Source organism: Triticum dicoccoides, chromosome 4A (genome assembly GCF_002162155.2).
Source record: "Triticum dicoccoides isolate Atlit2015 ecotype Zavitan chromosome 4A, WEW_v2.0, whole genome shotgun sequence".
Taxonomy (NCBI): domain Eukaryota; kingdom Viridiplantae; phylum Streptophyta; class Magnoliopsida; order Poales; family Poaceae; genus Triticum; species Triticum dicoccoides.
The window spans coordinates 590,767,461-590,788,263 of NC_041386.1; the positions used below are offsets into that span (position 1 = coordinate 590,767,461).

A 20,803-nucleotide genomic window follows, 5' to 3' on the forward strand; every position below is an offset into this window, starting at 1 on the left:
ATTGGAAGCCATGGACCGGCCAGTCCACAGCTTCCACTTCCTAGCCGGCCTATCTCCTCTAGCCCGCACCGCCTGCCCCGCCAGCTTTTGAGATCGCGCTAACGGCGGCCGGGCATCGGGACAGGCCGTACATCCACGTCGACGTCTGCTAGCGCTACTGGGAGACGGCGACGCCATTGCCGTGGGGAGATGTCCACCTGCTGAACAACTGGCATCTCTCCGCCAACCATGTGCCCATCCCTCCAGTGCCCGTGAGCGGCGCGCCCGCCGCCTGGAGATGAACTGATGATGCGCCCGCCTGCCATCGGATCTGCTGGACGACGTCGTAGATGCGCCGCTGTGGGATATGTGGCTCCGCGACGAGCATGACCTGCGGCGGCAATCTTTTTCTGTCAGTCGTCCTCCGAGACCGCGCCACCCGCGTCCTCCTCGTGCTGACAGCCCTCCCCAAATGCGGGGCCGTAGGCGTGTGCACGGCATCACGCCAACGCCTTCTCCGTCTCCGTCCCTGCCACCGACGCCGCCCATGACCGAGAGGAGGAGGCCCATCTCATGAGGCGTATCATGGAGGACTCCATGAACACGTGCGACGAGCGGTAATGGCATGGCCTAGAAACCACGCTGGCCCTCTCCGTGGCCGGCGATGTGGCCATCCCGGAGCTGGACCTCGACGTCAAGGAGGAGGTGCAGGAGGAGGTCTTGGAGGAGCCGCCCGTCGCCGCGTGGAACCCTCGTCTGGTGGGCCAGCGGTGGAGCTGCTCATGCACGGCGCCGGAGATGGCCGACTCGATGGGTGTCGGCCCATGGTCAGCCACGCCGCCGCGGTCACCAGAGCAGGAGTAGGATCCACGGGAGGAGGTAGTGGAGGCGCCGCCGGCGCCTCCAGTCTGCCAGGGGCCACCAGCCTACCTTTGGCAGCCACCTTCGTATGCCGACCTCACTCGAGACGATGACTAGGAGGAGTAAACAGCGGCCATGGGGGCACAGAAGACGAAGGCGGCCATGAAGCGGCCATTTTCTTTTTTCTATGTTTTATTTTTTTTATGTTTATGTGCTGAACTTGGGTAATGTGGACGTTTGAATGTTTAAATTTATGTTTTAAGTTATTTTTAATATGTTTTTGTTTTTTTGGTTTAAATTCAAGTCCGACGAGGCAGGCCGTTTGAGGTGCGGTTGGCCCGTTGAACGCACCGACCGCCGGAAGTACAACTGCAAGCGGACGAATGTGTCCGTTTTCCTGTCCCAAACAAACGAAAAGCGGATGAAAGGAATGTCCGTTTAGGATCGTGCGTTGGAGTTGCCCTTAGCTTGGGCTTGTGTCGCAATCACGAAAATCTAAACTTTACGCTCTGCCTCTGCTCTGCTCCTACCCCCTATAAATATATCTCATCTGATGCAGAAGTGAGCCTCTTCAACCAACCCAACAAACCAAAGCCCGACGATGGCCATCATCAAGCAGTCGCTCATTGTCCTAGTGCTGCTCATATGCGGAGCAGGCGGCTCCACCACACCGGCGCCGGCGCCGGAGCCGGCGCTGCTGACGCAGGATAATCTGTGTGTCGGCATAAGGTCAGTACCTACTTTTCTACAGTTCATTCATTTCAGAGAGGGCACGTGAAAAGTAAGTACTGACACAGGATAATCTGTGTGTCGCATAAAGCACTACCAACGAAGAGATGGTCTGCGTCGCCGACGGCGCACGTCACCGACGAGCTTACCTTCACGCCATGCTTCGTCACCGCCGCCGGCGAATGCTTGGCCAAGGATAAGGAGGAGCCCAGCAAGAACCACTGCATCGGCCTAGAGATCAGCGACCTGAAATGCCTTGGAGATAGCGCCTGGACCTGCTACAACAGCTTCACCGGGTACATCCCTCCCGCCTTCATCGCGTGCTTCCAAGGCAGAGCCCCCATGTGCACCCCACAGTGATCGTTGTCAGGATTTTCATTCCATCACCTACACCATGATCAACTGCTTGCTTGCCGACAATAAAAGGGTTTGTCTGTGTGTGTGTGTGTGTGATTTAGTATGTGGTAGTAGTAATATGGTATGGTTGTGCCATATTTCTCGGATTTTTGTTTTGATGATTGATGATGATTTCGCTGGAAAAAGAAAATAGAGTGAGAAGCATTGAGCCTTCCTTGTACTGATCTCATCAGAAGGAAGTTGGAAATGGAAAACAAAAGAATGGTTGGTTGTATAAGCACGGGATTGATTGATTGATTGCTGCGTGCTTTTATTCCATTCTCAACTTGTACTGTAGCGCATTAATTGATGTGCACTCCGTATTCCCTATGTTCCTAAATACTCACTCGGTCCCTAAATATAAGTATTTTTAGAGATTCCAATGCGGACTACACACGGAGCAAAATGAGTGAATCTACATTTTAAAATATGTCTATATATATATCCGTATGTAGTTCGTATTGCAATCTCTAAAAAGACTTATATTTAGGAGTGGAGAGAGTAGGAGCATAAGACTTATATTTCAAATGTTCAAATATAGCGGTAGTTGTACTTAAATAAGTTCAAATATTACGCTCAAATATTATTGCCCTCTTTAACCGCCCATGAATGCTCGATCAGATTTTCCTTGGGTTGCTCATGAGTTGCTCAATGCCAGATACGTTGATGTCTTTTAACAAATTTTTTAAGTGTGGTCGGATTCTGATCAAGAAGATTGATAGGATCACCCACGTTCTCAAATTCAAGACTTACGGCAGCGACGTCATCCTCATCCTCGACGATCATGTTGTGCATAATCACACAACAGGCCTTCACCTCCCACAAGGTCTCTGCATCCCATTATTTAGTTGGTCCATGAACAACTGCAAAACGTGCCGGCAGGACTTCAAATGCCTTCTCAACATCCTTTCTAGCCGCTTCTTGTCTTTGGACAAAGGGAGCCTTTTTCTGGCCAACTGGGTTAGAGATGGTGTTGACAAAGGTAGCACACGGAGGACAGATACTGTCAATCAGACAATAACCCATGTTGTACTCATGTCCATTGACAGTATAGTGGCAAAGAGGAGTTTTTCCTCCAATTAGCCTCACAAACAATGGTGATCGATGTAGCATATTGATGTCGTTGTGAGATCCGAGTATGCCAAAGAAAACATGACAAATCCAAAGTTCATGTAATGCAACAGCTTCAAGAATGATGGTGGACTTCTTAACATGGCCCTGATATTGCCCTTGTAGAACTTTTGGGCAGTTCTTTAATTTCCAATGCATGCAGTTAAGAGATCCGAGCAAACCTGGCCACCCACTTGCTTCCGATATTGCTAAGAGCCTCTCGGTGTCTACGCCATTTGGTTCTCTCAGGTATAGAGGTCCAAACACCAAGACCACGACAGTTGCAAACCTGACCATTGCATCTCCGCATGTGCTCTCAGACATCAGTAGATACTCGTCCCACGAATCAGCGGTCGTGCCATATGCAAGCATCTGTGGTGCGGCCATGCGCTTCTGATAACCAGAAAATCCAATCCTTCCCACGGTGTCTTTCTTCAAGATGAAGTAGTCATCAAAGAACCGGACCCCATGGTACGATCGAAGAAAATTTTGTGCACCCGAAACCGGCGGCGGAAATTGTCAGCGAAGAGGGCATTGGGGGGCAAAGTATCCAGACATCAATGTCAAATGGTCGCACGCCCTATTGCGGTTGAGCACTCGATGATCCTTAATCAATCCCTTGAAATTGAGAGCATGCTCTTTCGCACGCTCCTCTTCTCCAAGGACAGTCTGCATCATCGCCATCTCATCCGTGTAGCTCTTCTCGTCTGACAAGCCGTCTGACGACTCAACATAGTGCTCATATATGTACTATGTATCTGAATCCATTGCTTCAAAGAAGAAGGGACAAAAAAATTAGCTCAGCCAATTCAACGGACATTTGCCGGGCATGGTGAGCAGCGTAGGAGCGGATGGTACCTGAGTGGTGGTCGGAGGAAAGGCTCGTCCCGACAATAGAGAAGAACCGGCTTGGATCCCGGGTGTACAGCTGGAGGTGACGGACATGTCGGGTACCAGCAGGGGTGTGCAATGGTGGTGGAGTGACGGCAAAGGCAAGAGACAAAAAGGCAACGAGAGAAAATGGAAGGATGGAGGCGTGGTGTCTGAGAGGGATTTTTGATGGGCTAGGTGTCAGAGTCCTACGTGTCTGCTCTCCGAAAAAGTACGTCCGGACCGCTCGGCCGATCGATACATGCTCGTGTAGGGTGTCATAACACGTCTGGCGGACCGCACAATCCGGACGGTTTGAGGGTTCACTTTGGAGATACCCTAAAGAAGACGATCCGACTGCATGCGGGCGGTTTGAGTGTCCTTTTTGGAGATGCCCTAAAAAAGAACTGATTTCAGTTAATAAGCGGTTAAGATAATTCCAACATGTTACGCAACTTGCAATGTTTGAACAGGTTCTATGACTCGAAAACACAGATGCTGCGGCACCTATCAAGTTAAGTTGTAGTTTCCAGTTTAAGGAAAAACATCGGTAGGGCAAGTACGAAAACTATAAGGGAGCAACACAGACCTTGGCAAGAACATACATCCATGTTTCGATTCAACCGGAACTATTTGGGAACAATGATTTTTACACCCTCATCATTCTCGATGGGAACACAAAGAGAATATATCTCATTATGGTATAACTAACGAGCAAAAGATGAGTGTTATTAATCTATAATCTATACTTACTAATAAAAGCAATAGGTATTTTTAATCCGTTTTCTTATTTTATAGAAAAACCCCTAATGTTTTTGACATTAAATCCGCAATACATATTAAATGTTTTTTAAAATACTCATATCTTTTAAACCGTAACTCCAAATTTAACATGTTATATATGAAATTTGACTAGAAAAATATGTAGAATCTGAATATGATGTTATTTTTCCTGTTAACAATTTTAAAAATACTATTTAGGCTGTAATGTTAATCAACAATGCATTATCTGTCTTTTTTCATACTGGTACAAGTTCAGATTGTGGATGAACACCTCAGCAAAATCAGGATTGAACATGAAATTGAAGATAAATTTGCTAGAGACACCCAAAAAATAAGGATATGCATGACAAGAAATAAAAGAAGGACCCAATAAAGATGGGATGTCCGCTATAAAAGAAATAAAAGGGAAAATACGGAGGAGGTCCGATAAAGATGAGATGTTGCGCTATTCTCCTATATATAAGAAGAAAAAAGAGAGGAGATGCATGAAAAAAAGGTAAAAAGGAGGCATGCATGACAAAAAATAAAATAAAAGACAAGTTTGATAAGATATAAATAGTGATGAAACAGAGACCAATACCTATGACATGTATGGCAAGAAATAGTGATGAAATAGGGGCGCAAGTACCTGCGTCCACAGGAGACCATACAAAAAATGTTCTTTTCCAGACAAAAAAAAATCTCCTTTTATGATTAAAAAATCATGTATCTTTTAACAACTCTTCATGTATTTAAGAAATATGCATGTGAAAAAAGTGTTCAAGAGTTACCCTAAGTTGGTGATTCTTGAACTTGACATGAATAAATGCATGATCTTACCCGTTTCTTTGTATGGATTAAATCTACATGCAAGCCATGTTGAAATAGAACACATGTAGAATCTTAAACTGCGCTTTTATAGGTTAAGACCATCTTTGTTTGGGCCGTAGCTACAAGTTCTCAGATAATAGATTTTTTTTACAAATTAAGAGTGTGTGGTTTTTTTTCTCCCGTTGCAATGCACGGATCTTTTTGCTAGTCTAATAAAAAACCAACTAACCCATCTAATCTACTGAAAGGAAACAAGATCCAAGATTAAACTTGGGGTTCGAAGATCAAAGGGCTAGGCCGGCGTATGTCGATGAGGTTCTCTAGGGCAGGGATCGGAGGCTGCAGACAAGATCGGGATGAACTGATGGGCAAAACACAAGGAAATAGCCAGCAGCGGACCGAAGATGGCCGTGGGTGGTGTCAGTGTCCTTGTGCTTCCCGACTGGATCATACCAGCGCCATGCATGTGCACTGCATTGGCCAGCAGTGAAGAGGGCAAGACCACGATGGCAAATTAAGATCAAATGGAACGCACATAGCACATGCCATTGATACGAGTCAGGGGTATGAAGATGGATGCTTGGCACGTCACACGGCCGCGTCAGTCATGGATTGCTCAACTGGTTTGGGCAAAAAGGTTTCGCTCGCTCACTAGAGCAAAGGAACATGGAGGAGACTGAGGTCGACGGGTCCGGTCCGGTCCTTTTTATATATAGATAGATAGATAGACGATGCAAGCTAGTCTTGGAATTTCGGTTCACACAAGAAACAGCCCCACGATGCATGGCTTGGCTAGCTTATTAATGGTTCACACAAGAAACAGCCCCACGATGGCTTGGCTTGGCTTGGCTACAAGAAACAGCACCACCAACAGCCAAAAGAAGCTGGTCCTTAGGCGCCATATTCTTTTGGAGATCCCGGAAATAATGAATGGTCCAACATTCCTATGTCGGAAACAGATATACACATATAAGGGAATCCATGATTTCCCACGCACGTACTCCCTACGTAAAAAAAAATATAAGAGCGTAACGCAGTAAACAAAACACAAAAAATAAATTTCTTTACTGTGGGAGTATTATGCAAGGTTGGGAATAAATAAATCCCCAACACATAGCCAAGTCGTTTTTCCTTTCTGTAGCATAACAACACATATCTAGCAAAAAAATTGACTAGTAGAGGGTCTGCACTTGTAGCATAATGGAGATGGAAAGTTCAATTATACATGAAGTGATCCAATTGCAGAACATTTCAGAAAAACAAAATAAAATGGGAAAAATAGTTTATAGTTGCGATTGGTTTACAAGGAATCATATGTCTTGGGTGACCAGAGCTATAGTGCTCCTTAACTCCAGTGAGATATGCAGCCAAATACAATCAATAAGAAACTGATCTTGTGTTTCAGAAGAAGAAAAAAATTGGTCCTCCAAGTTGTAATCAACCATCCATAGCAAAATATTTGCTCTTAGACAAAAAGTTACACGTCATCACTAACTTGCGATCCGGTAGGCTGTTGGATCCAAATAGCAATGGCGTAGATTTTTAACCCGCAAAAAAAAAAGCAATGGCATAGATTTTTAGTGACATGCCACCAGTAATGATATAGTGGTGACATACCAAATATGCCAATGCCACCACTATTAAAAAAATAGTGATGACGTGGATTGAAAATGAGGCGCCACCAACTAAATTTGTGGCTAGCCCTTTTTTCCCCTAGTGCATCACCTCACCCTCCTAAACAACCTCAAGGAGACGTTCGCCAACCTGCGCGAGTACCAGATTAACCTGAACCCGGAGAAATACGTGTTCGGCGTGCCACCTGGCCAGCTCCGTGGCTTCCTCGTCTCAGAGGGTGGCATCGAGGCCAACCCTGAGAAGATTAAGGCGATCGAGCGCGTGCGCAAGCCAGCTTGACTGCGCGAAGCTCAGAAGTTCACCGATTGCATGGCCTCTCTCAGCCGGTTGGGCGAGAGGGCTTTGCCCTTGTACCAGCTGATGAAGAAGACGACCGCGTTCAACTGGACCCCGCAGGCGGACGAAGCCTTTCGTGACCTCAAGTGCATGCTCTCCATCGCACATGTCCTAGCCGCGCCGGCAGGGAAGGAGCCCATGCTAATGTACATTGCGGCCACCACCCGCGTGGTCAGCGTGGTGCTAGTGGTGGAGCGCCCGGAGGAGGCAAGGCGCAGCCGGTCTAGCGGCCCGTGTACTATGATACTATCTGAGCGAATGCTCTCCCTCTCCAAGCAAAATTACCCCCACTACTAGAAGATATGCTACGGTGTGTATCTGGCCTCCAACAAGCTGAAGCAGTACTTCTAGGAGCACTCATCACCGTGGTGAGCATGGCTCCTCTCGGAGAGATCATCGGCCGCCGGGACGCCACTGGCCGGGTCACCATGTGGGCCATCGAGCTGGCTGCCCACACGATTTTCTACGAACCTCGCACGGCTGTCAAATCCCAGGCGCTGGCTGATTTCCTCGTCGACTGGCCTAAACCTTCCAACCCAGCCGGCTCCGGCCCGTGGAAGCCGCCATCCTGGCGGTGGTGGAGGCACCATCCTGCGCATAACCAATTCTCACTTTCCTCCTGAGCGGCGACCTTCTTCATGCGTGATGGGCTAATATGACACATTAGCTTAGAAGATGCTAACTGAACAGGCTGCGCGATCCGAGCTGTTCATTTTGCTTTTAGAGACCTCCAATATGTGCATGCTTGCAGCCACTCGATTCTCTTTAATTACTTTCATTCCTGGCGGGGTGCGGTGACATTTTGATAACTAATAAATGTGTACGTGCAATGCATGTTAATATGAAAGTTATATTAGGTAGGATACCAATTCACCTTATTGCATGTTTATATTTGATAGAAAATTAGTTACACATTAATTATGTGGTTAGCACAAACATTGATATTTTTATGATATTAATTGCATGTTAAACATGTTGAGTGGTTTGATGTTTAAGATTAATTGGATCTGCCCCTTTGGTCTTTTTATATTTTGATGATAAAAATGAAAATGATGATTGGTTTGATGCCAAAAATTGACATGTCAATATTCTACAATTTTGTCAACCTAACATATTTGATTCTGACAGTGATATCCTCAGCCTATCAGGGTTCAAGTCCTGGTGCATTTTTCGGTGATGCGCGTTCCGTGGGAGGAGACGTTCTCGTCAACTACGAGGCGCCTATGGTATCAAGATCATATGCCGACTCAGTCTCTCGGAGGTGCTCATAGGGATATGGTGTGCATATGTGCGTTCATAGGGATGAATATATGTACGTATATATATGAGCGTTGTGTTCAATTTATCATTTTTGGCAATTTTGTCAACCTAATATAAAGTTATCAACTTATGGCAAGTCTTGCAATTGCCAACACGTGCGAACCAACCTGTGGTTGGATGGTTAGAGGGACTGTGGTATCCCAGCCCACCATGGTTTAAGTCCTGGTGCTCGCATTTATTCCTGGATTTATTTCAGGATTTCCAGCGATGCGCATTCAGTGGGAGGAGATATTCCCGTCGACGACGAGGTCCCTTCGGTGACTTCGTAAATTTCAAGATGTTATGCCGGCTTAGTCTTTCGGAGGTGCTCATAGAGGTAGGGTGTGCGTGTATGCGTTCATAGGGATGAATGTATGCGCGTGTATATGAGCGCTTACGTTTGTACTATGTTCAAAAAAATAATTTGCCAACACGTTGGCTAGCCAAATTTTGGTTGTAAATCAATTACCCTGGGCGTATTTATGTCAACACACAAATGCAGATCGATGTGCTAAATAATCGCGTGATATTTTTGGCTTGCAGGTAAGCTCGTACACAGCTATCCTCTTTTTCAAATTAACCGAGAAAACCCCCCAAAAAACATCACGTTGATTTCACGCATTAATTTACAGCATGTATAAATACACACAAGATTGGTTGCTTACCACGATAGTTCGTTGAGACACATCGTTCCTAGCGCTCTTCTTCGATCAAATCAGGAGAGTGTGCCACAGCTGATCATATTGGTGGTACTACCAACCATGGTATGCGTAGGTTTCATCAGCTCAATATCTCAAAAGTATATATGCATGTGTAAATTTTGTTCCGATCAGCTGTGTATGTATACTCTTGATTGAAAACGGCAGAGGACTGCAGCACAACATGTCTCCTTCGTGCTGCTGCTGCTCCTTGTGTCAATGGCCGCAGTTAGATCGACCGCCGGAGTGCAGCAAGGACAATGGTACAGCGTCATGGATTTCCATGCAGCTGGGGAAGGCGCGACGAGTGATGTCGAGGTAACAATTGGAACACCATAACCTTTATCTATGATTCTGAAATCGTTATCATGTATGTTGCCCATCAGATTCAGATAGTTAATCTTTTGCTTATTTGTGCGCTGGAAGGCGTTCGAGGAGACATGGAAAGTAGCCTGCAGCAGCCACAGCAGCGAGGTGATCATGTACGTACATCCCCGCAGGAAAGGAAAGACATTCTTGCTGAACCAGACGAGGTTCAACGGACCCTGCAAGTCGCCCATCACCGTACAGGTCGGTTGACTTGACGATCGGTCCACTCTGAATAGTCTATCTTTTAATTGTATAGTACTCCCTTCATAAAGAAATATAAGAGCATACTGGAATTGAGGTTAGTGTTTGTGCAGCTGGAGGGCGACGTGGTGGCGCCAAACTCCTTCTATTTAAAGCCATCAGACGTCCTGACCTTCTATGGGGTCGACAACCTGACGGTGAATGGGAGCGGCCAGATAGACGGGCGAGGCGCCCAGTGGTGGGATTGCTGCAACCAAAAGGTAATTAAGCCCCAAATATATAGAGTATAGCTGTTGCTTCTTCAATATATATATTTATCTCCATATATTTGCAACAATCTGATCTGATATCTCTCTCGTATTGACAAAAATGCAATGACCGGCCAAGGGTATGTAAGCGTGCACTTACAGACACACAATACTTCCTCCCATTGTCCAATTAAAATAGAGATCCCTCTCACAGTCGCTGTCGTTCGCGCACTGCAACAATCTACGGGTGACCAACATACGCCTCAAGGACGGCGCCGAAAAGAACATGATCATGTACGAGTGCACGCAGGTGCAGGTGCACAACGTCTCCATCACGGCGCCGGGCGACAGCCCCAACACGGACGGGATCAATATGGGCTCCTCCAACCATGTAAACATCTCGTCTTGCTCTATGCACACCGGTATGTACGGATCGACAACCACCCTCCTTCCTTCAGATGGTACTAGTATATATTGCACTCTGTCTGGCCTCGAACGTAGGTATTTTGTGCATGCAGGTGATGATTGTGTGTCGATTCTATCAGGAACCACCAATGTTAACGTCACCAACACCACCTGCGGGCCTGGTCATGGCATCAGGTATACAACAAACATACATACATACATACCACACCCATGCGTATATTGTACTCCCTTCGTCCTATAATGTAAGATATTTTTTGACGGTAGTATACATTGACCGTAAAAAAGTCTTATATTATAGGACGGAGAGGGAGTAGTATATTAATGCACGCACGTGCATGCTCATAACCTTCTCTAGTGAGTAGCATACGTTGACCTTTTTGTATTCTGTATCTACGTATGTAGTGTGGGAAGTCTTGGAGGTGTTGCTGACGGCCCAACGCTGGTGGAAAAAATTACAGTGTCCAACTGCAGCTTCTTCAATACCACGACCGGTGTGAGGATCAAATCGTGGCAGGTAACATGCATCTACTGATGGTAGGCGGGTAACATGCATCTACTGATGGTCGATCCGTTTCTGTACATGTATGACTTCTTTCTTCTATAATGCAAAGGCAGAGCTCCTATTGTTCACGTCAAAAAACAAGCATCTACTAGTACGTACATGGTTGTGCCTTGCATGTGTTTAAAGATATAGTTACTGACGGTGGCATGCATACACATGCATGTTCCATGTACATATCATAGGTTACCTGCAAACCATATATAGTAGGTATATATATCCCCTAATATATACATATGGTATGATTCAATGGATACAGGGATGGCAAGGCACTAGCAACCGGATTCCTTTTCATCAAACTCAGAATGACTGCCGTCCGGTTGCCTATCGATATCGACCAGTTCTATTGCTCCCAAGGAAACTGTCCACCACAGGTGAGGGATCCTGTCCGCACCACCACTTGATCAATGGTTGCCTTAAAGAAAGAAGGGAACAATTTCTGAAATTGAACGAAACCCTGTATATTGCTTTTGCCTTTGCAGGATGGTGGTGTGGCCATAACAGACGCTCGATTCATCGACATCCAGGGGACGTCCTCAGAACGAGAGGCCATCAAGATCATGTGCAGCAAGAGTGTGCCATGCCACGACATCTACCTCAAAAACGTCAACCTCTCTTGGGCCAACCACATTGCCCCGGCACAAGCTATTGTTCAGAATGCCCATGGAAGCGTCACGGGAACGGTGAAGCCACAAACACAGTTTGCTGGCAATTGATCACAAGTCGTTAATGGACATATACGTCATCAAAATGTAACATCTTAAATATAAGTAGATATCCACCATTACATTTGACACGGAAATATACAATATTTAATAAACTAATTAATCTAAGGAGTCCTGGAAAACACCTCATTGGACACATCAGAGTGGGCAAACTCGGTGTCGGCTGGAGCAGCTGGGGCCCAAGAGGCGACTGGTGTGGCAGTGACGATCTTGGCTTTCTCGTTGGCATAGAAGCGTGCGTGGCCGCATCTCATCCTACCCACCTTCTTCTATTGGGCAGGCCGATCAAGGGTGGCACAGGTTTTGCATGCCGCGCCTTGGATCGGGCCTTGTGACAGGCCGCGAGCGCCTCCTCCTCTCCTTTGCACGGGGGATGGGACCACGCGCCCCCGAGACGGAAGTGACAACGCCTGATGAGATCAAGGAAAAGATCAATGAACTTGAGAAAGTCTCCAAACCATGTGCAAATACAATTGGTCCAGAGATTGATTTTTATTGGATGATGAGCAAAGATCTCGAAGCCAAGGTGAATAGTCTCTACAGTAAGATGGATACCCTCTTTGATTTTACCACCAAGCTCTTTGCAGAAACCAACCTTCTTACGAAGTTGGCCACCGAGCAATAACGAGGAATCTCTGTGATGTGTCATTTCAAATGTATCGGTCTCGCACGCAACGTGAAGAAGGCGGAGGAATCCAAGGAAGCTAAGGAGGAAGGAACCTCGGCCAGACCCAACACCCAGTCTAAGGGCTGTGGACTTTTCTTGGCCACGCATCGGCGTTGAAGATGCCCTAGGTTCTCTTTGCTGGTCCGGCCTGCCATGCGTGACAAATGCATGCATGCAAAGTCTGACAGCTGTGGACCTTTCTTGGCCACGCATCGCAGCAACAAGGACCAACGATACGTACCTGCAGAGTTCAAGTTCACCCCTACCTCTTCTTCAGCCAACCAGTGACTTGAGACTTGACTTGCACACACACTCATTTCAGATTTTTCAGGCATGCGCGGACTGACCAGACCACTTACGAGGAGAGCCACGTACCGGTTTGACACCGTGCGTGCAGTTTTGTGCCTAGATCGGACAAATTAAGCTACACCAACTCGAGTTGACGATGCACCTAGCTACTAGCTAGGTTGATGAATGGTGAACGTGAGCAGCGTCTGGTCCGGTGTGTGACGCAACAGCTGCGATTTGGGACTCGGCTAGCGGCCGCTGCATGCATGTCCTGTCACGATTTCACCAGCACACGATCCACGAGACTGCATGCGCCTGGCTTTGGACTTGAGCGAGCTCCAGATGACTTGGCTACGGCGGCCGGACGAGATTGCATGCGTTTGCGCTGGAAATGTTTGCATGCGTACGTATTTGGCTACGGGTCAAATCAAGTCGGCGTGACGCGACTCTTCATCTATTGCTCCTCTATAGTCCACTAGCTAGCTGTAGCTAGGCCTCACTACCTAAGTGCCTGACTTGCTTTGCTTAAAGTTTGACTGCTGCTTTGGTTCTACTCTTCATCTCACAGTTTGCACTACCCAGCTGGTAAGTACGTACTAGATTACCTAGCTAATCAGAACGAATTTTGCGTCATGATCAGTTAGGATTCACCAGAACTCGTCAAGAAGCAACCTATAGCTGCCGTCTCCCCTAAAAAGTTAAGGTTTCCTTGCCTCCTGTCGGCGCCGCCGTCAGTTCGTCTGTCTCCGGTGGCCTTAATTAGGGCCATAAGAGCAGAGTGGATCCCGGCCCTTGCCGTGAGAGGGGCTCCATTTTTAGATATTTCTTCAAGTTTTGTTAGGGTTTGTGTCATATTCAAAAAAACAGGACGGCGGCGGCTCCCTGAAGATGAAATAAAATTCTCCCCGTCTAGTCCTCGTTTCGGTGGCGCTTGCAGCATCGTCGGTGGGTGTATGGAGGTGTGTCTCCGGAGGATACGTTCATAGTTGTCGGTTTGGATACGTTCATAGTTGCCGGTTCTCCCCCATTGACGTTGTTGCCCGTTCTGAGACCATCCACATTTGCACGTGCCTGCGGCACCGCCTAATAATTATTTTCTAAGTGGGAATAAAACGTCTTTGAAATGGGTTGAAAGTTGACGTGTGGTCTTAATATATTGTAGATACACCGTTTGTCAAATTTCATCGCATTTAGAGGTCGTTTGATATCCGAATTGTTAAACTATAGCGGCACTACATAGCTAGTGAGCAAGTACAGGGATTGATCACCGAAATACATATTCTGTTGCATAATTAGGCCCCTTGTATTTCTATGATTATTAAGTTTCGTGACCTGCTTGCAAGCTAATCGATCTTGTGGCATATCCTCTTGAACTCCGCAAGGTGGTCGTCGAAGAGGGCCACGTAGGCCTCCATGCTGCCGTCGCCCAGGGTGGACGGCACCAGGAACAGGCTGCCCTCCATGGGGTAGTACGTCGGCATGACGCGGAAGGGGGTGAATAGCTCCCATGCGACGTCGTTGGTGTGAACTGTCTCTCATGCGACGTCGTTGGCTGTAATAGCTTGCATGCGACATCTTCGTTGGAAAAAATAGCTCCCATGCGACACACCATTTACGCGGCTAGTTGGTTGTCTGTTAGGCTGAGATTTGGTTAGGACACTGGGGGTTATGTGCTCTGACTGGTGGGGTCCACCTATGGCCACGTAGTCAAGAGTCAACCGTCCACGACTCGACCGGCGACTGTGTGACCGTGCTCGACTCGCCCGTGCTGGACTGGGCGAGCGGCGCCGCCGTAAGCAACTTCTCCGGCAGTGGTTTCTTCTCCGCGGTGGTGGAGCGCATTTCTCGGCAGCGGCAGAGCTATTGCGAGGTGAGCCCGAAACCCTAGTCCCACTCCCCGATCTGTGGCCTCATGCTGCCCTCTGTTTCTTGGCGATTTAGAATCGGGCTCCATTGGATCCGAGGGTTGTTTCTTCTCCGCGGCCCGGTGGTGGAGCGCCTATCCCTGCAGCGGCTATTGCGAGTGAGTATTTTCCAAACACTACTCCCATTCCACTGAATTTTGAATAAATCTGTGGCCTCATGCTGCCCCTGTTGCTTGATTGGATAGGAGATGGAGCGAGGGCTAGATGAGATGGAGCGAGGAGACGGGCTGCCCCGAGGAGACAGTGCTTCAAATCGGTAATGGCACCCTCTTTTCTTGGCGATTTAGAATCGAACTCGATTTGGTAGTGACTGCCGCCGCTGCCTGCCATTGACAAAACAGGGGAGGTTCAGGTTCTGCCACCACATTCGCAATTATAGTGGAATTTTTTCCCTGTAAAGCCAAGCTCAGTGATGGCAGTGTCCAAGACATTGATAGAGATACCACCGTGAGGTTGGATGTCGATTTTGCAGATGTTGATCCCCAGGAATTGGAGATCATGAAGGAGAAGGCCGTGGGCAATTTGGTGGAGAGAATTGGGGAGAGTATTGTTTGGGGTCCAGAACAAGAGGTATCTCTGCAACGTTTCGATAACTATAATGGTGAATATGTGAGAATTGAAGATGGAGAATCCATGGTTGCTGAAATTGATCAGCAAGGAGGATGGGCAAGCAAACAAGTAACATTTTATGCAGAGCTAATTGATCTGCAAACTCATTCCAGAGTTGGTTATGTGCCATCAAAGATGGCTGCACAGATGGAAGATGATGAGTGGGCTTCACAAAAGAAGATGTTGGCATTGTTGACTGAACCGACTATAGTAGCTGAAGATACTGGGATTGATGCAGATGGAGAGGAGGGAACCCATGGTGCTAGGAAGATTGTTGTTGACTGGAATGTAGTAGAGTTGAATGAAAAAACAGATTTGGTCATTACACCAATATCTGACATTGATATGGCCGAAATGTTTGGCATTCAAGTTGATGACAAAGATAAGGAGAAGGATGATAGTTCTTTGCCAGCTGAAGGTAACACAGGCCCTAGAAATGCAAATGAGGATGAAGAACACCTGATGAGAGAGGCTGCAGATGATGTGGATGATGCAGATGATAATGAGCTGGTTTGTTTGTATGACAAAGAGAACCCAGTTATTGAGGTGGGAAAGTTGTGGCCAAGCATGAAGGAGTTTAGGATGTCTTTCAGGACCTATGCAGTGAAAAAAGAGTTTGATGCCAAGACTATGTGGACTGATCGAAAGAAATTTTATGCTCGGTGCAAAGGTTATGATGGTGGTGGCAATCCTTGCAAATGGTACTTGTCTGCCAGACTACAACCTGATGGAAGTACAGTAAGGGTAAATCAAATACCACACCAGCATACATGTATGACCACTTCACAGAGAGTTTCAAAGATGACATCACAACTTTGGGTTACAGAGAAGATTACTCCTATTTTAGCCAAGACTCCAAACACTACTGCAAAGAGGCTTAAAGTTGACTTGGAGAAGTTGTACCCCATCCAGCTGCAATATACCACAGTGTGGAAAGCAAAACAAAGGGCCATGAAATCATTGTATGGTGACTGGGCAAATACATTTAGGATGTTGTATAGTTTTAAAGAAGAGGTGGAGAAGAGGTCACCTGGGAGTGTAGTGGAGATAGATACAGAGGTAACAGAGGATGGCAAGGTTTTATTCAGCAAGTTTTTTATGTGTTTGAAGCCTTGCATAGATGGATTCAAAGCAGGTTGTCGTCCATATTTGAGCATAGACTCATCTTTTTTGACTGGAAAGTGGAATGGTCAGTTGGCTGCATGCAATGCTCTAGATGGACACAACTGGATGTTCCCAATTGCAATAGGAATGTTTCAATCAGAGATAGAGGCATCATGGATATGGTTCATGATGCAACTGAAAAGATGCATAGGGCCAGTTTCTCCTTTGGCCATCCACACAGATGCATGTAAAGGGTTGGAAAATGCAGTAAAAAGTGTTTTCCCCCATGCTGAGCAGAGGGAGTGCTTTGGACATATGTGGATGAATCTGATAAAAAAATTCAGAGGAGATGAATTTGGGCGCATGTGGCCAGCAGCAAGATCCTACACCAGACAGACACATTCCTATCACCTTGGTAAGATATTGGCATCATGTAGTGATAATGAATTTGCTTCATGGTTGAACACCCACCATTCTCTGTTGTGGTATAGATCAGGTTTTAATACTGCCATAAAATGTGATCATATCAATAACAACTTGGCAGAAAGTTTTAACAACAAAGTGAAGCATTTGAAAGACTTGCCTGTGCATGACATGGTGGACCAAATAAGAATCATGATCATGCGTTTGTGGGAGTTGAGAGGAAAAATTGCTAATATTTTGGAAGGGGACAAGCTTCCAGCAGTGGTACAACAGGTGGTCAACAGGAGTAGAAATCTTTCACATCTATCTGTTGAGAAATCTTCCTTGTGGGGTGCTGAAGTTAGAGATACAAAGAGTGGCAAGAGGCATGTGGTAAATACTGAGTTGCATGAGTGCACTTGCCAAGAGTGGCAACACACTGGAAAACCATGTGAGCATTCCATACTTTTTTTGGCATCTAAACCCAGGTTAAATATGCACCCATATTTGCATGAGTATTATTCAGTACAAAAATTCAAAGCTGCATATGCAAGTCCAATTCCTGCACTGACTGACCAATCTCAGTGGCCTGAGGTGGAAATAGAATTTACCTTGTGTCCCCCTGTCACTAGAAGAAAGGCTGGGAGGCCTAAACAGAGCAGATTCAAAGCTTGGTTTGAGAAAGGTGGTTGTAGTAAGAAGGGAGAAAAGGAAAAGGAAAAGAATGATAAGCCCAAAAGGGTTCAAAAAGGTAACAAAAATAGGTGCAAGTTGTGTGAGGTACTTGGGCACAGAATTGGTTCATCCAAGTGCATCTACACTCCTCAGAGGCCAAAGTATGTTTATGTTACTGTTTTTGCAAGTTTTTGATTTTGCTACTTGTTCTAATATCTAACCAAGTCAAATGCTTTATTTTTTAGGAGGAAGCGTGCAGAAAAAGCCCCACCGCTTGTTGTTGAACAATGCTGGCCAGTGAAAAAAGCAAGACTCAGTGGCTATAGAAGGAAGAGCACTAAGCAGATAATGTTTGGTGACAAAGATATGGAGCTAACTGAAACTGTTACTGCTGAACATGAGCTAAGTGTTTGTGTTTTGGACGATGTGATGCATACTGAATCTGTTTTGCAGACGCTAGGGCAATCTGAAACTGTTGCAGATGAAGCAACTGTTGTGCTGCCATTCGAATCTGCTTTGACAACTGTGTTGCCATGTTTGGAGGTTGTGCTGCCAAGTGTTGAGTTGCAAACTGAAGTAGTTGAACAATGTGTGCCATCTACTCAATCTGCAGAAGTGCAAACTGAAGAAGTGAGACATGGTCAGGTGCAAAAGTTGAGGGGGCCAAAAAGCAAGAGCATCAGCATCAACAAACTATGCGCCGTGGAACCAAATGGTGGAAAAAAGCAGAAGAAATCGAGTGGTAGAAAGAAGCAGAAGAAATAGAGTCGAAAACATTCAAATTTGATGTGAAAACTTAAGTTTGTTGTCATTTGATGTGAAAACTTATGTTCTTTCATGTGATAACTTATGTGCTATGATGTTGATTTGACTTGAAATAAAATTCAAATTTGAACCGATATTCAAATTTGAACCTATCTTCAATATTTTTTGAGTTCATTTGTTTGTTCTGTGATGTTGCATCGTTTTATGTACTACTATGCACTTTAGTTCATAAATCCAACCCTATTTGTGAATTCCAACTCATAGTCACGGACAATGTTGACCAAACAGGCTCCAAAGTAAGGGAAAACGGCCCCATTTCTAAGCAAGTTTTTTTCGACCTTCTCAAAATCACCCAAAAAAGATTTTCTTAGCTTATATTATACCTATATAGGATCAATACGAAGTCTCACCTTTTTTTGAATAAGTATTCATATTATTTAATTTATTTTTGAAAAAACACCCTTTAATACAAAGTTAGCAATAAAACAAGTTTAAAAATTTTAAATGCAAAAATAACTTCAGATCCTCCTTAGTCACTCTAAAATGAAGCTAAGGTGATGTTTTTGATTTTTTTGCATTTTCAAAACCTCAAACCCTCTTCTCACTCCTGTGAACTCCATGCAACCTCAGTCGAGATAGTCCAATTTGTGAAGGTTTTTTCAAGCAAAGATCATTAGATCAAGTTTATCATTTTATATCATAACTATGTAACATAAAAAGGCTATATGCGCAGGTTTTTCATTTTTTAGATTTTTTTTGAATTAGTTATACACATTTGAATGTTCGGTCAAACCTTTCAAAACCCCATTGACTGCCTCCAAACCCCATGTAACCCTAGCGCCAAACGTCCACCGTCGATCTAACCCTAACGCCAAACTGCGGCCGTCGGATAGGCCTTCTAGAAGGATTCCGTGGGGGCGATCCGTGGGCTCCAATCTGATTGGCCACCGTTTTTTCTCTCTGACGAACAGATAACGTTGAGCGGTGGATCATCTAAGTGACCGTTGGGCCGAGCAGATCGGGCCCGGCAGAGCCTGGCGTGCGTGCGCACGGCCGTCGAGAGGGGGATGGGCTGCATGCGAGAGGGTCAATGACATGTGGGCCATCCCTGTCCCATGCATGCCATGCAACGTCGCAGCCTAGCTATTCTTTGCTCGTGAACACCTAGCCCGCCATTGCATGCACGCATCGACGCAGTAAAGCATGGCAGGGGCGCATCGTATAGGTACGTCGCATCTAAGCTATTTTAACAAATGCATGTTTGAACGAGACGGACGCGTCGGTGGTGCAGCTCCTTTTTCAGTGTCACGCGCGGATGAACGAGCCTGTTTCCCACGAAACGATGCAACTCGCCTGTGCTGCCCGTGCCTCTTTGGATGCTCTGGCCGCCGTTTTTTGAATTAATGCCCGCAATTACTAATGCCAGTGCGAACGGAGAAGAGAAAACGATCCAGAAGGCACCGTGTACACATTGACCACAGCTGCAACGCGGCTATAAAAGGGCACCATTTCCTCATCCTCTCACACTCATCTCTCAAGCCTCCTCCCCTTCTTCTTTTCGAGCCAAATCCCACTCGAGCCACCATGCAGTTCAACGGCCCTACCTACCGTCGCCCTCCCACCGTGCCGGAGAGGCAGTACCCGGCCGAAGTCGTCGTCGAGAATAGCCTGAGGGTGTGGGCCATCTCTAGGTGGAGGGGCCCTAGAGAGTTCGCTCGCTTCTTCCTCCAAGCCGGCTACCGCCACCTCCCTCCGGGCACTCCGCCCATGTTCCACCTCCACGAGCAGTACGATGGCAACGCCAACGGCCTCGTCATCGGCCTCCACGTCACCTTCACCAACCCCTACGACGCTCACCACCTCCTCGGCCAGGTGTTCTGGTGTGGATGCGAGTTTATCGCGTTCACGACCTACAACATCTTCACCAACTTCCACCACATCTTCCCTCACCCCAACGGCATGCACACCCTCCCCTACCAGATGCCGGAGGATGACGAGTGAGGGGCCCAAGGAGGAGGGGCCAAGGAGTGGCAAGGAGGAGGGGCCAAGGAGTTGTTCAAGGGGCGAGTCTTCTATCTATCTAGTTTGGGGCTCTAGTTTGTGTTTGTGTTGGTTCGGGCGTGTGTGCCCGTGTCTTTTATATATCTAGTTTTAATTATTTTACTTTCATGTTTTATGAACTATATGTAGTGGGGGGATGCCCCTCTATATGTTTTATCTATCTATGCTACTAGGGTACCCGATGCCCCACTATCTATCTATATGTTTTTTCGGTCCTAAAGTTTCTCCATTGCATTTTATTTATGTGGCCATGTGTACCAAAAAACAATTGAT

General features: G+C 46.4%; 1 long non-coding RNA gene and 1 pseudogene across 1 annotated transcript; both read left to right on the forward strand.

Moving 5' to 3' along the window:
• Positions 1–1,426: 1,426 nt before the first annotated feature.
• On the forward strand, positions 1,427–2,223 carry LOC119289243. Its single transcript, XR_005141467.1, has 2 exons — positions 1,427–1,569; positions 1,661–2,223. It is a non-coding gene; the product is annotated as an uncharacterized LOC119289243 (long non-coding RNA).
• Positions 2,224–9,779: 7,556 nt separating this feature from the next.
• LOC119283722 lies at positions 9,780–12,025 on the forward strand (annotated as a pseudogene).
• Positions 12,026–20,803: the final 8,778 nt, after the last annotated feature.